At 44.9% G+C, this 13,117-nt stretch overlaps 1 pseudogene; it reads right to left on the bottom strand.

The window, feature by feature from the left end:
- Positions 1–336: 336 nt before the first annotated feature.
- On the bottom strand, positions 337–2,483 carry LOC112074073 (tribbles homolog 1-like; annotated as a pseudogene).
- Between the last annotated feature and the right edge of the window lie 10,634 nt (positions 2,484–13,117).

Genomic DNA, 13,117 nt, shown 5'->3' with positions numbered 1-13,117 from the left:
TTCGAGCTGAGCTGAGTCGAGCTGAGCTGAACCCGAGCTGAGGTCGAGCTGAGCGACACGAGCTGAGTCGAGCTGAGCTGAGTTGAGCTGAGCTGAGCTGAGCTGAGCTGAGTCGAGCTGAGCTGAGTCGAGCTGAGCTGAGTCGAGCTAGCTGAGTCGAGCTGAGTCGAGTCGAGTCGAGCTGAGCCAGCTGTGTTGTGCTGGCCTGGATACATATCCACCATAAGTGCTGAAACAGTGCAGTCAAAAGAAAGGCAATATCTGACCCAGCTTGGTACGGGTTGGGTTGACAGGATAGTGTGTGAAAACGGTACACGTGTCATCTCAAGTCTCTCTCTACCTTTTCCTGTCGGAGAAGACAAACTTGCGTAGCTCAGGTCTCCTAATACGATGCCATGCTGGTGACAGTGGGCCACGGCCGACGCCACCTGGTGAAAGAGATGTGCCGCCCGCCCCTCGCCAAACGCTTGCAGCTCTTAACGAAGGTGTGCATGTCCCCGTGGTCCTTCTCTAGGAAGACGTATGCCCAGCGCTCCCCCAGGACAATGTCTCGGATACGGCTGATGTTCCTGTGGACCGGCAGGATGCGGTAGGCCCGGAGCTTCTCCTGGTACAGACCCATGTCAAACACCTGTGAGAACAGAGACAGGGATCTATCAGGGTGGATTCAGATGTATCAGCTTAGAGTTTGGCCCCATTGGTGTGAGTCAATACGTATTATAATCGTCTAACAAATCCAATCCATTGAAAACAACTGATTTCTAATGTTAAGTTGTTAAACCTGAGGAGAGACAGATGCAGGCTATCAGTGTGGGCTCAGCTTCTTTATGAGAGTTGTGCCCCCAAGGGGTGGAGGAAAGTGGATTTACACAATGATAAAATGAGACTGTTATTTAATGTGTTAAAATTACGGGACGCAGGTCTCCTAAACTACACCTGGCTTTAACCTCATCTGAGATCAAGTCTTTATTTAAGCACCTGGAACAGGAGAACGACAGCTCTACATTTCCACTCCGATGTTGATCATATTTCAGCCATGGCCTAGTCTACTGACTTGAACACAAATGAGAGGACCGATGTTGATCATATTTCAGCCATCTTATTATAATCTATTACCTTATTATTCTGCTATTACCTTATTATTAGGCTATTACCTATTATTAATTCATTACCTTTATTAATTAGGCTATTACCTTATTATTAGGTTATTACCTTATTATTAGGTTATTACCTTATTATTAATATATTACCTTATTATTCGGCTATGAATCCCTCTCTTATTAATCTATTACCTTATTATTAGGCTATTACCTTAATATTAATCTATTACCTTAATATTAATCTATTACCTTATTATTAYMCTATTACCTTATTATTAGGCTATTACCTTATTATTACGTAATGCACAATAGGTGCACGAGGTATTGGATCATTGGCCACTCATCAAATCATTGGCTGAACATAATGGATAAATTAATGATTCCCGATTATTTAAATAGCCAACTGTCACATTAGTCTCAGTTAAAACATTGTATAATGACACCAAAGGGTTAATGAAGATCAGGATATGCATCATGTGAGGTTGGTGCTGTTGAGCAACACAGGACGTATCAGAAACAGTCATTCATTCAAAGGTATTGCACAATGAATGGMTATAGTCTTTGCGCTTACCTTGCACACCATCGCGTCTCCCGTYTCAATGTTGAGTGCGCTGTGTATCCTGTCCCTGTCAGCCATATGTAGGAGCAGAAACTGGCCTATCCGAAACGGACCTTGATGGGTCGGGGAGCCGCTCAAGAGTACCGGGGAAACAGGGGACACCGGCGAGCTACCGAGGAGCCCCACGTCCCACATACACTCGATCAGCCTAGCGCATTTGGACACCGGCTCGTCACCTGCTGTTTCTGAGTCCACACGTTTCTGTCCGACTTTTCCACTGCGGATGCATTGGACCGGGTTGCTCCACTGAACGTTCATCATTCTAATTCAGCGCAAGTTGTTATGATGAATTGTAAATGGTGCGTTCTATTGTTGCTAGCTTATGCGCACGAGCAGCTGCAGTCCTAATGGTTTTCATCCAARTGGCAAATCTAACTTCTCAGGCTAAATATATATTTGAATGCTGATCAGAATTTTTTGGGGGGGGGTGGATCCTTCAAATGTGACAAATTCCTTCCTTCATCCAGGTTCTGTGTCAAGCACTGTCTTCGGTTTTGGACGACATTCCCAGTCAGTCCAKAAAATGTCTCCCAACGGTGCGTCTGGACTGGAGACAGATGTCCGGCGAGAGAGCGCTATACTTTTCGGTGTGAAATTCTCAGCGCCGTATCGAGTAGTGAGAGACTGTCTAGCTCAAGCAGAGAGAGAGAGAGATCTTACACAGCTCTGTTGATTGCAAAGCCCTTTGCTCAGTCAATCATTGCGCCGCCCTCCGCCCGGTTCAGCCTCTTGAAAAGCACTGCACCGCCCCAGCGATGTAGCAATCCACACATGCACGCACACAAGCCACTTGAAGTAAAATAACCATGTTTGGTTCCGCKATCCGTGGTAAAAACATCAGACCAACAGGTGAATGGTTACGTATTGTTATGACATGCCAATAACAAACCATATGACGCAAATGCAATACTGTTTGATTCATCAAAAAAAGMGACCCCGGGACAATGATTAACTTTTTATTTCGACAGTTCTTGCTCTTCTGATAAACTCGGCACACTAACCTAGGCTAAATTTCAGTGATGATATAACCCCTAATCATAATTTAATGTCAGTCATATCATGTGACAAGCCGCAAATAAACAGTGCATATGAACCAAATGGTCCTACTATGAACAGGGTTAATACTGCAGTAGGAGTTTTCCATAGTAGAAGCACTAGCATGATCTAAAGCGCTAGTATGTAGCAGCACAACGTGTTTTSCTTTTCGGGCATGTTAGTTTCCTTTTCGTGCATGTTAGTTTCCTTTTCGTGCATGTTAGTTTCCTTTTCGGGCATGTTAGTTTCCTTTTCGGGCATGTTAGTTTCCTTTTCGGGCAGGATTAGTTTCGCTTTTCGGGCATGTTAGTTCCTTTTCGGCATGTTAGTTTTCCTTTTCGTGATGTTAGTTTCCTTTTCGTGCATGTTAGTTTCCTTTTCGGCATGTTAGTTTCCTTTTCGGCATGTTATTTCCTTTTCGGGCATGTTAGTTTCCTTTTCAGGCATGTTAGTTCCTTTTCGGATGTTAGTTTCCTTTTCGGATGTTAGTTTCCTTTTCGGCATGTTAGTTTCCTTTCGTGCATGTTAGTTTCCTTTTCGAGCATGTTAGTTTCCTTTTCGGCATGTTAGTTCCTTTTCAGGCATGTTAGTTTCCTTTTCGGGCATGTTATTTTCCTTTTCGTGGCATGTAGTTTCCTTTCGGGATGTTAGTTTCCTTTCCGGCATGTTAGTTTCCTTTTCCGGCATGTTAGTTTCCTTTTCGGGCATGTTAGTTTCCTTTTCGTGCATGCTAGTTTCCTTTTCGGATGTTAGTTCCTTTTCCGGCATGTTAGTTTCCTTTTCGTGCATGTTAGTTTCCTTTTCGGGCATGTTAGTTTCCTTTTCGGGCATGTTCGTTTCCTTTTCCGGCATGTTAGTTCCTTTTCGTGCATGTTAGTTTCCTTTTCGGCATGTTAGTTTCCTTTTCGGGCATGTTAGTTTCCTTTTCGTGCATGTTAGTTCCTTTTCCGGCATGTTAGTTTCCTTTTCGAGCATGTTAGTTTCCTTTTCGGGCATGTTAGTTTCCTTTTCGGCATGTTAGTTCCTTTCGGCATGTTAGTTTCCTTTTCGGGCATGTTAGTTTCCTTTTCGGCATGTAGTTTCCTTTTCGAGTTTTCCTTTTCGTGCATGTTAGTTTCCTTTTCCGGCATGTTAGTTTCCTTTTCGGATGTTAGTTTCTTTTCGTGCATGTTAGTTCCTTTTCGGCTGTTAGTTCCTTTTCCGGCATGTTAGTTTCCTTTCCGGCATGTTAGTTTCCTTTTCGGCATGTTAGTTTCCTTTTCTGCATGTTAGTTTCCTTTTCGGCATGTTAGTTTCCTTTCGGCATGTTAGTTTCCTTTTCGGGCTTGTTAGTTTCCTTTCGTGCATGCTAGTTTCCTTTTCGGATGTAGTTTCCTTCGGCATGTTAGTTCCTTTCGGGCATGTTAGTTTCCTTTTCGGGCATGTTAGTTTCCTTTTCCGGCATGTAGTTTCCTTTTCGGGCATGTTAGTTCCTTTTCGGGCATGTTAGTTCCTTTTCGAGCATGTTAGTTTCCTTTTCGGGCATGTTAGTTTCCTTTCGGGCATGTTAGTTCCTTTTCGGGCATGTTAGTTTCCTTTTCGGGCTTGTTAGTTTTCCTTTTCGGCATGTTAGTTTCCTTTTCCGGCATGTTAGTTTCCTTTCGGCATGTTAGTTCCTTTTCGGGCATGTTAGTTTCCTTTTCGGCATGTTAGTTTCCTTTTCGTGCATGTTATTTCCTTTTCCGGCATGTTAGTTCCCTTTCGCATGTTAGTTTCCTTTTCCGGCATGTTAGTTTCCTTTTCGTGGCATGTTAGTTTCCTTTTCGGCATGTTAGTTTCCTTTTCGGCATGTTAGTTTCCTTTTCGGGCATGTTAGTTTCCTTTTCGTGCATGTTAGTTTCCTTTCGGCATGTTAGTTTCCTTTTCGGGCATGTTAGTTTCCTTTCGGGCATGTTAGTTTCCTTTTCGGGATGTTAGTTTCCTTTTCGTGCATGTTAGTTGTGTTCATGAATCTACCTCCATAAAGGTTGAGTGGTGGAAGAGTAGTCTATAGTCTGTAGTCTGGCTCAAACATTCACATCAACTGCAGGCCTTCTTGTCGGTGGTGTAAAGTACTTAAGTAAAAATACTTTAAAATACTACTTTGTCTTTTTTTTMMYGGMTATCTGTACTTTACATTACTATTTKTATTTTTTGACTACTTTTTTATTTTATTTTACTACATTCCTAAAGAAAAMAATGCACTTTTACTCCATACATTTTCTTTGACACCCAAACAAACTCGTTACATTTTGAAAAGGAAAATAGTCCAATTGATGCATTTATCAAGAGAACATCCCTGGTCATCTCTACCTCCTCTGAMCTGGCGGACTCACTAAACAGAGAACATCCCTGGTCATCTCTACCTCCTCTGAGCTGGCGGACTCACTAAACAGAGAACATCCCTGGTCATCTCTACCTCCTAGTTACACTTGTGTGTATAAGGTAGTAGTTGTGGAATTGTTAGGTTAGATTACTCGTTGGTTATTACTGCATTGTCGGAACTAGAAGCACAAGCATTTCGCTACACTCYCATTAACATCTGCTAACCATGTGTATGTGACAAATACAATCTGATTTGATTTCTGAGCTGGCGGACTCACTAAACTCACATTATTCGTTTATAAATAATGTCTGAATGCTGTAGTGTGCCCCTGGCTATCCGTAACTGAAATATACAAGAAAATGGTTCCGTCTGCCACTTTTTGATACTTATCATATTTAAAACCAAATACTTTARGACTTTTACTAAAGTAGTATTTTACTGGGTGACTTTTAKTTGAGTCATTTTCTATGAAGYCATCTTTACTTTTATTCAAGTTGAACAGTTGGGTACGTTTTCCACCAGTGCTTCTTGTGAACGAGACTATAGCAGGATCACAGAAAGATTAACAGGGTATTGCCATGAAGTCAAAGCTCAATGTATCTCAACCAAAATAACCAGGAATAAAATCATTCTATAGCAATACACGTACAGTCAAATATTTTCATACCAGTCAGAGTGCACAGGGAACAGTCAGCACCCTCTTTCTGTTGACCACAAAGTTAAAGTGAGAGTTAGGTTCCTAAATGCCACTTCTGTTTCCTATAAAGGCACTACTTTCAGTCAAACAGTGGACACTACTTTAGTCAAACATAGGCACTACTTTAGGTCAAACAGTGGACTAGCTTAGGTCAAACATAGGCACTACTTTAGTCAAACAGTGGACTACTTTAGGTCAAACATAGGACACTACTTTAGGTCAAACAGTGGACTAGCTTAGGTCAAACATAGGACACTACTTTAGGTCAAACAGTGGACACTACTTTAGGTCAAACATAGGGCACTACTTTAGGTCAAACATAGGGCACTACTTTAGATCAACATAGGACACTACTTTAGGTCAAACATAGGGCACTACTTTAGGTCAAACATAGGACACTACTTTAGGTCAAACATGACTAGCTTAGGTTAACATAGGGCACTACTTTAGGTCAAACATAGGACACTACTTTAGGTAAACATAGGCACTACTTTGATCAAACATAGCCACTACTTTAGGTCAAACAGTGGACTACTTAGTCAAACATAGAGACACTACTTTAGGTCAAACATAGGACACTACTTTAGGTCAAAACAGTGGACTAGCTTGGAAACATAGGCCTATTAGTCAACATAGGACACTACTTTAGGTCAAACATAGGCACTACTTTAGGTCAAACAGTGACTAGCTTAGCAAACATTAGGACACTTACTTTAGGTCAAACATAGGACACTACTTTAGGTCAAAACAGTGGACTAGCTTAGGTACATAGACATATTAGGTCAACAGTGGACTAGCTTAGGTCAAACATAGGACACTACTTTAGGTCAAGAACATAGGACACTACTTTAGGTCAAACAGTGGACTAGCTTAGGTCAAAACATAGGACACTATTAGGTCAAACAGTGGACTAGCTTAGGTCAAACATAGGCACTACTTTAGGTCAAACATAGGACACTACTTTAGGTCAAACAGTGGACTAGCTTTAGGTCAAACATAGGGCACTACTTTAGGTCAAACATAGGACACTACTTTAGGTCAAACAGTGGACTAGCTTAGGTCAAACATAGGACACTACTTTAGGTCAAACTAGGGCACTACTTTAGTCAAACATAGGACACTACTTTAGGTCAAACATAGGCACTACTTTAGTCAAACATAGGACACTACTTGTCAACATAGGCACTACTTAGGTCAACAGGACTAGTAGGCAACAACTTAGTCTCTGTGCAGTGTCTCCCTGTTGGTGAGTTAGTCTCTGTGCAGTGGTCTCCTGTTGTGAGTTAGTCTCTGTGCAGTGGTCCCCTGTTGGTGAGTTAGTCTCTGTGCAGTGGTCTCCCTGTTGGTGAGTTAGTCTCTGTGCAGTGGTCTCCCTGTTGGTAGTTAGTCTCTGTGCAGTGTCTCCCTGTTGGTGAGTTGTCTCTGTGCAGTGGTCTCCCTGTTGGTGAGTTAGTCTCTGTGCAGTGGTCCCCCTGTTGGGAGTTAGTCTCTGTGCAGGTCTTCCTGTCTGTTGGTGAGTTAGTCTCTGTGCAGTGGTCTCCCTGTTGGTGAGTTAGTCTCTGTGCAGTGGTCTTCCTGTTGGTGAGTTAGTCTCTGTGCAGTAGTCTCCCTGTTGGTGAGTTAGTCTCTGTGCAGTGGTCCCCTGTTGGTGAGTTAGTCTCTGTGCAGTAGTCTCCCTGTTGGTGAGTTAGTCTCTGTGCAGTGGTCCCTGTTGGTGAGTTAGTCTCTGTGCAGTGGTCTCTCTGTTGGTGAGTTAGTCTCTGTGCAGTGGTTCTCTGTTGGTGAGTTAGTCTCTGTGGCAGTGGTCTCTCTGTTGGTGAGTTAGTCTCTGTGCAGTGTCTCTCTGTTGGGAGTTAGTCTCTGGCAGTGTCTCCCTGTTGGTGAGTTGTCTCTGTGCAGTGGTCTCCCTGTTGGTGATTAGTCTCGTGCAGTGGTCTCCTGTTGGTGGTTAGTCTCTGTCAGTGGTCTCCCTGTTGGTGAGTTAGTCTTGTGCAGTGGTCTCCCTGTTGGTGAGTTAGTCTCTGTGAGTGGTCTCCCTGTTGGTGAGTTAGTCTCTGTGCAGTGGTCTCCCTGTTGGTGAGTTAGTCTCTGTGCAGTGGTCTCCCTGTTGGTGAGTTAGTCTCTGTGCAGTGGTCTTCCCTGTTGGTGAGTTAGTCTCTGTGCAGTGGTCTTCCTGTTGGTGAGTTAGTCTCTGTGCAGTGGTCTCCCTGTTGGTGAGGGTCTCTGTGCAGTGGTCTCCCTGTTGGGAGTTAGTCTCTGTGCAGTTCTCCTGTTGGTGAGTTAGTCTCTGTGCAGTGGTCTCCCTGTTGGTGAGTTAGTCTCTGTGCAGTGGTCTTCCTGTTGGTGAGTTGTCTCTGTGCAGTGTCTCCTGTTGGTGAGTTAGTCTCTGTGCAGTGGTTTCCTGTTGGTGAGTTCAGTCTCTGTGCAGTGGTCTTCCTGTTGGTGAGTTAGTCTCTGTGCATGGTCTCCCTGTTGGTGAGTGGTCTCTGGCAGTGGTCTCCTGTTGGTGAGTTAGTCTCTGTGCAGTGGTCTCCCTGTTGGTGAGTTTGGTCTCTGTGCAGTGGTCTCCCTGTTGGTGAGTTAGTCTCTGTGCAGTGGTCTCCTGTTGGTGAGGTTAGTCTCTGTGCAGTGGTCTTCCTGTTGGGGGAGTTAGTCTCTGTGCAGTGGTCTTCCTGTTGGTGAGTTGGTCTCTGTGCAGTGGTCTCCCTGTTGGTGAGTTAGTCTTTGCAGTGGTCTTCTGTTGGTGAGTCACCGTGCAGCTGGCTGACTGACGCGGTGTTTGTCATGCAGTGTAACAGGACTGACCTGTTATAGACAGCTGCTGTAGAGTAGACAGGATAGTGTGCAACAGGGTGTGTGTGTTCTCTTTGTGTGTCTTTGTCTGTGTTGCCCGTGTGTGTTGTTGTTATTCTGAGGTCCTTCCCATAGTGCACTATATAGGAAATATAGGGTACCATAGGGCTCTGGTCTAAGTAGTGCACTATGTAGGGAATAGGGTTCCATTTGGAACTTAGCCAGTAGGACATTGTGGATTTGTTTCCACAACCATAGAATAGTCTAATCTGATCTGGCAGGCTTCCAGAAGCAGAGTAAATGATTCTCTACTTGGGTTGTTGATCACACACATGTTCCCATCGKTTGGCAGTTTAGTTCAGAGTGCTGTGTGTGTGTGGCTGACTGGCTCCTGACTAATGTAATGAAATTGCACTGGCATAGCCAGCTTTCACAACACAAACACGCACACACACACACACCCCAGTGGTGTAGTGCAGTTTGCACTCCCCTGGCAAAAACATTTATACTTTTTTAAATAAAAATGTGCAGTATTATAGCTAATCCCTTTTGTGGACATTTGCCGTGAGGCTGAGAGAAAARGTTGCTGTTTTAGAGCTCAGGGATCAACTTTTTTCCCGCAAATATTTGTGTTAATATTAAGAAAAGTTTAATTATATATTTTGATAGACCAAAGAATCAGCTATCACACATGTTAAGGAACAAACTTCWAATTATTTTATATATTGTTTTGAAAATGCAACTGACCTGATTCATGTCAACTCTGCCAGACACCATAAAAGGCATTTTATTTGTCCAATGAGTGTTTAAAGGCATTGGTTGTTTAATTCTAACATTAGTTTATTAAAATATGCAATACAAATCTCCAAATGTATTTTTGTTGTTGTTTTATAGAACTATTAAATTGTTCGGGTTTAATTTCCTTCGCATTCTGTCATCTTCTTCTAGATTTAGAACATAAAGCAAACATGAACAGTTTGGAGATTACGGAAAAATTATTAAAGGTGAAGACAAAATACTTAATCTGACAGAAGACCGCATTTGCTATAATTGCCTGATGGCCAATTCACCGCAATAGTGGTACTATTATTATACTACATGAGCTTTATGATATGGAAAAGTGAAGTCTGGACTAATGGGTGTTTGGCTTGTATGACAAAGCGGTATTTATTAAAATCCTCAATGTCTCATCTTTGAAAATACATTGAATCCTCTTACTTTACAACATTTCTGTCACGTAGACACAGGAAGTCAGGAGGCAGGTGCAGATGGTGAGTTTAATAATAACGAACATGGAGAGTTACAAAACAAGAGAAACGTCTGGACATGAATTGAACCAATACTGCCTGAAGAGTGATGCTAGGGAGTACCAGATAAAGGGGAAGTAATCAGGGTAGTGATGGAGTTCAGGTGTGCCTCACGATGGGGCGCWGGTGTGCGTAATGAGGGTTGCCAGGTGTGCCTCACGATGGGGCGCAGGTGTGCGTAATGAGGGTTGCCAGGCGTGCATAATAATGGGTACCAGGACCGGTGGTTAGTAGCGCCGGAGAGGGTGAGTAGAGGTGACAATTTCCCTCACTCAGACAACAAAAAAATGTGCACAAGTTGCCAATMAGCGGGAGGGATGGSGGCAACTTGTTGTCTCGCACTGTGTTTTAGTTCAGAACCACTGTCAGTCAAAACCAATGAAGCGGAGACCTTGAGCACTGATGTCATGTATAGCATACTATTATTGTAAAGCCACTACATTCCAAACTTAGCACTTAGCTGTCCAAAATAGTCTAAACTATAGACCACTCAGTTGTGTGTTCAGCAGCTCTGTCTTCTTCTAGTCAGGCAGCCAGTCATCTGTCTTCATCTAGTCAGGCAGCCAGCTCATTGTCTTCATCTAGTCAGGCAGCCAGTCATCTGTCTTCATCTATTCAGGCAGCCAGATCATCTGTCTTCATCTAGTCAGGCAGCCAGTCATCTGTCTTCATCTAGTCAGGCAGCCAGTCATCTGTCTCTCTTCATCCTCTATTATTATTATTTCAGAGCTTACCTCATTTCCACGACGACTGATGTTTGAAGTTGATGGTGATTGAGTGAGCAGCCAGCCACGGCCAGCCAGCCAGCCAGCCCAGGCCCAGCCAGCCAGGCCAGCCCAGCCACCAGCCAGCCAGCCAGCCAGGCCAGCCAGCAGCAGTCAGCCAGCCAGCCAGCCAGCCAGCCAGCCAGGCAGCCAGCAGCAGCCCAGCCAGTCAGCCAGTCAGCCAGCCAGCCAGCCAGCCAGTCAGCCAGCCAGTCAGCCAGCCAGCCAGTCAGCCAGTCCGCAGCCAGCCAGCCAGTCAGCCAGCCAGCCAGTCAGCCAGCAGCCAGCCAGCCAGCAGCCAGCCAGCCAGCCAGCCAGCCAGCCAATCAATAGTGTGTTTGTTTGTACCTCAAGTACCTGAAAGCTGGAGGCTGTGTGAAGATGTTGTGTCGTCATGTAGGCTGTTGTAATTAAAGCACCAGGAAACATGCATCATTCATCATAATAGAGGACGTGATCTTGTCGTTCACTGATACCAACTGACTGCGGGGCGTGTTTGATTGCTCTGTGGAGCTTGACAGATATCCAGAACACACGCAGGGAGGCAGGAATGAACACAGACCACAAAACACTCAATGACTGGGTAGTGGTGACATTACCAGTAAACAGCAGCTGCTTTCTATTCAATATCTGTAGTCCAGCTACTCGCGTAGTTCAGATCGACGGTAGGTTTCAAGATCCTCGTCCGTAGGTTCAAGATCCTCGTCGTAGTTTCATGTCCGGAGTTTTCAGATCCTGTCCGGTACGGTTTCAGATCCTCGTCCGGTAAGGTTTTCAGATCCTCGTCCGGTAGGTTTCAGATCCTCGCCGGTAGGTTCAGATCCTCGTCCTGTTAGGTTTTCAGTTCCTCGTCGGTAGTTTCAGATCCTCGTCGTAGGTTCAGATCCTCGTCCGGTAGGGTTTCAGATCCTCGTCCGGTGATTTCATCCTCGTCCTGTAGGTTTCAGATCTCTCCGGTAGGTTTCAGATCCTCGTCGGTAGGTTTCAGACCTCGTCCGGTAGGTTTCAGATCCTCGTCCTGGTAGGTTTCAGTCCTCGTCCGTAGGTTTCAGATCCTCGTCGGTAGTCGTCTCGTCCGTAGGTCAGTTCTGTTGGTTAGGTTTCAGATCTGTCCGGTGGTTCGATCCTCGTGTCCGTAGGTTCAGCTCCTCGTCCGCGTTAGTTTCAGACCTCGTCCGCGTAGGTTTCAGATCCTCGGCTGCGTAGGTTTCAGATCCTCGTTCGGCTAGTGTTTCAGATCTCGTCCGGTAGGTTTCAGATCTTCCGTATGTCTCAGCATCCTCGTGGTAGTTCCTGATCCTCGTCCGGTAGTTTCAGATCCTCGTCCGTAGGTTTTCAGACTCGTCGTAGGTTTCAGATCGTCGGTCGGCAGTTCGTCTGGTAGGTTTCAGATCCTCGTGCTGGTAGGTTTCAAATCCTCGTTGTATGTTTGTTGTGTGTGTTGTTGTGTCGGTCGTGGCTGTGTGGTACGTGTTGTGTTGTGTGCTGTACTGTGTCTGTGTGTGTGTGGTGTGTGTGTGTGTGTTGTAGTCTGTGTGGTACTGTTGTTTGTGTGGTACGTGTGTGTGTGTATGTGTGTAGGTACGTGTGTTTGTGTGGTACCGGTGTGTGTGTGTGGATGTGTGATTGAGTGTGTGTGGTTTGTGTGGTGTGTGGCACGTGTCTGTTGTTACGTGTGTGTGTGGTATTTGTTGAGGTACGTGGTTTTGTGTACTGTGTGTGTTGTGGTACGTGTGTTGTGTGTGTGTTTGTGTACGTGTGTGTGTGTGTGTGTGTGTTTGTGGTTCGTGTGTGTGTGTGTGTTGTTTGTGGTTGTGTGTGTTGTGTGTGTGTGTGGTAGTGTGGTGTGTGTGTGTGTTGTGTGTGTGTGTGTGTGTTGTGTTGTGGTGTGTGGTGTGTGTGTTGTGTGTGTGGTGTGTGTGTGTGTGTGTGTTGTACTGTATGTGCTCCAGGTTATCAGTGTTTCCAGCCTTCATTAACTGTCTATATATTCCCCTTGGATTGAAACTCCCAATTTAACCCTCATATTCTGGGGGAACATAAACACAGCATGTACTGTCCTACAGCTACGGGCTACGGAGACCATGATCACACAGTGGTCTGGAAACTCGCCACTTGGGTTCCCGAGACCCTGGTTCAGAGTCCAGCTGTTATCACAACCTGGCCTTGACTGGAGTCCTATAGGGCGGCGTACAATTGGCCCAGCGCTGTCCCGGTTTGGCTGTAGTGTAGGCCGTCTTCGTAAATAAGAATTTGTTTCTGAACTGACTTTCCTAGTTAAATAAAGGCATTGGTGGTCGCTGGAGTGTTGATGGTTTGGGGTCAGCATGGTGGTGTGGTAGTGTGATGTTTGGGGTCAGCATGGTGGTGGTGGTAGTTCGGTGATGTTGGCGGTCAGCATGGTTCTTCCTAGTCAGCTTTGACATCGGTTATAGAACCGATCTACATACTCTCTTCC

This window comes from Salvelinus sp. IW2-2015, unplaced genomic scaffold, assembly GCF_002910315.2.
Source record: "Salvelinus sp. IW2-2015 unplaced genomic scaffold, ASM291031v2 Un_scaffold2484, whole genome shotgun sequence".
NCBI lineage: Eukaryota > Metazoa > Chordata > Actinopteri > Salmoniformes > Salmonidae > Salvelinus > Salvelinus sp. IW2-2015.
Note: the sequence above shows the minus strand (reverse complement) of the source record. Positions and strands in the feature narration are given on the sequence as shown.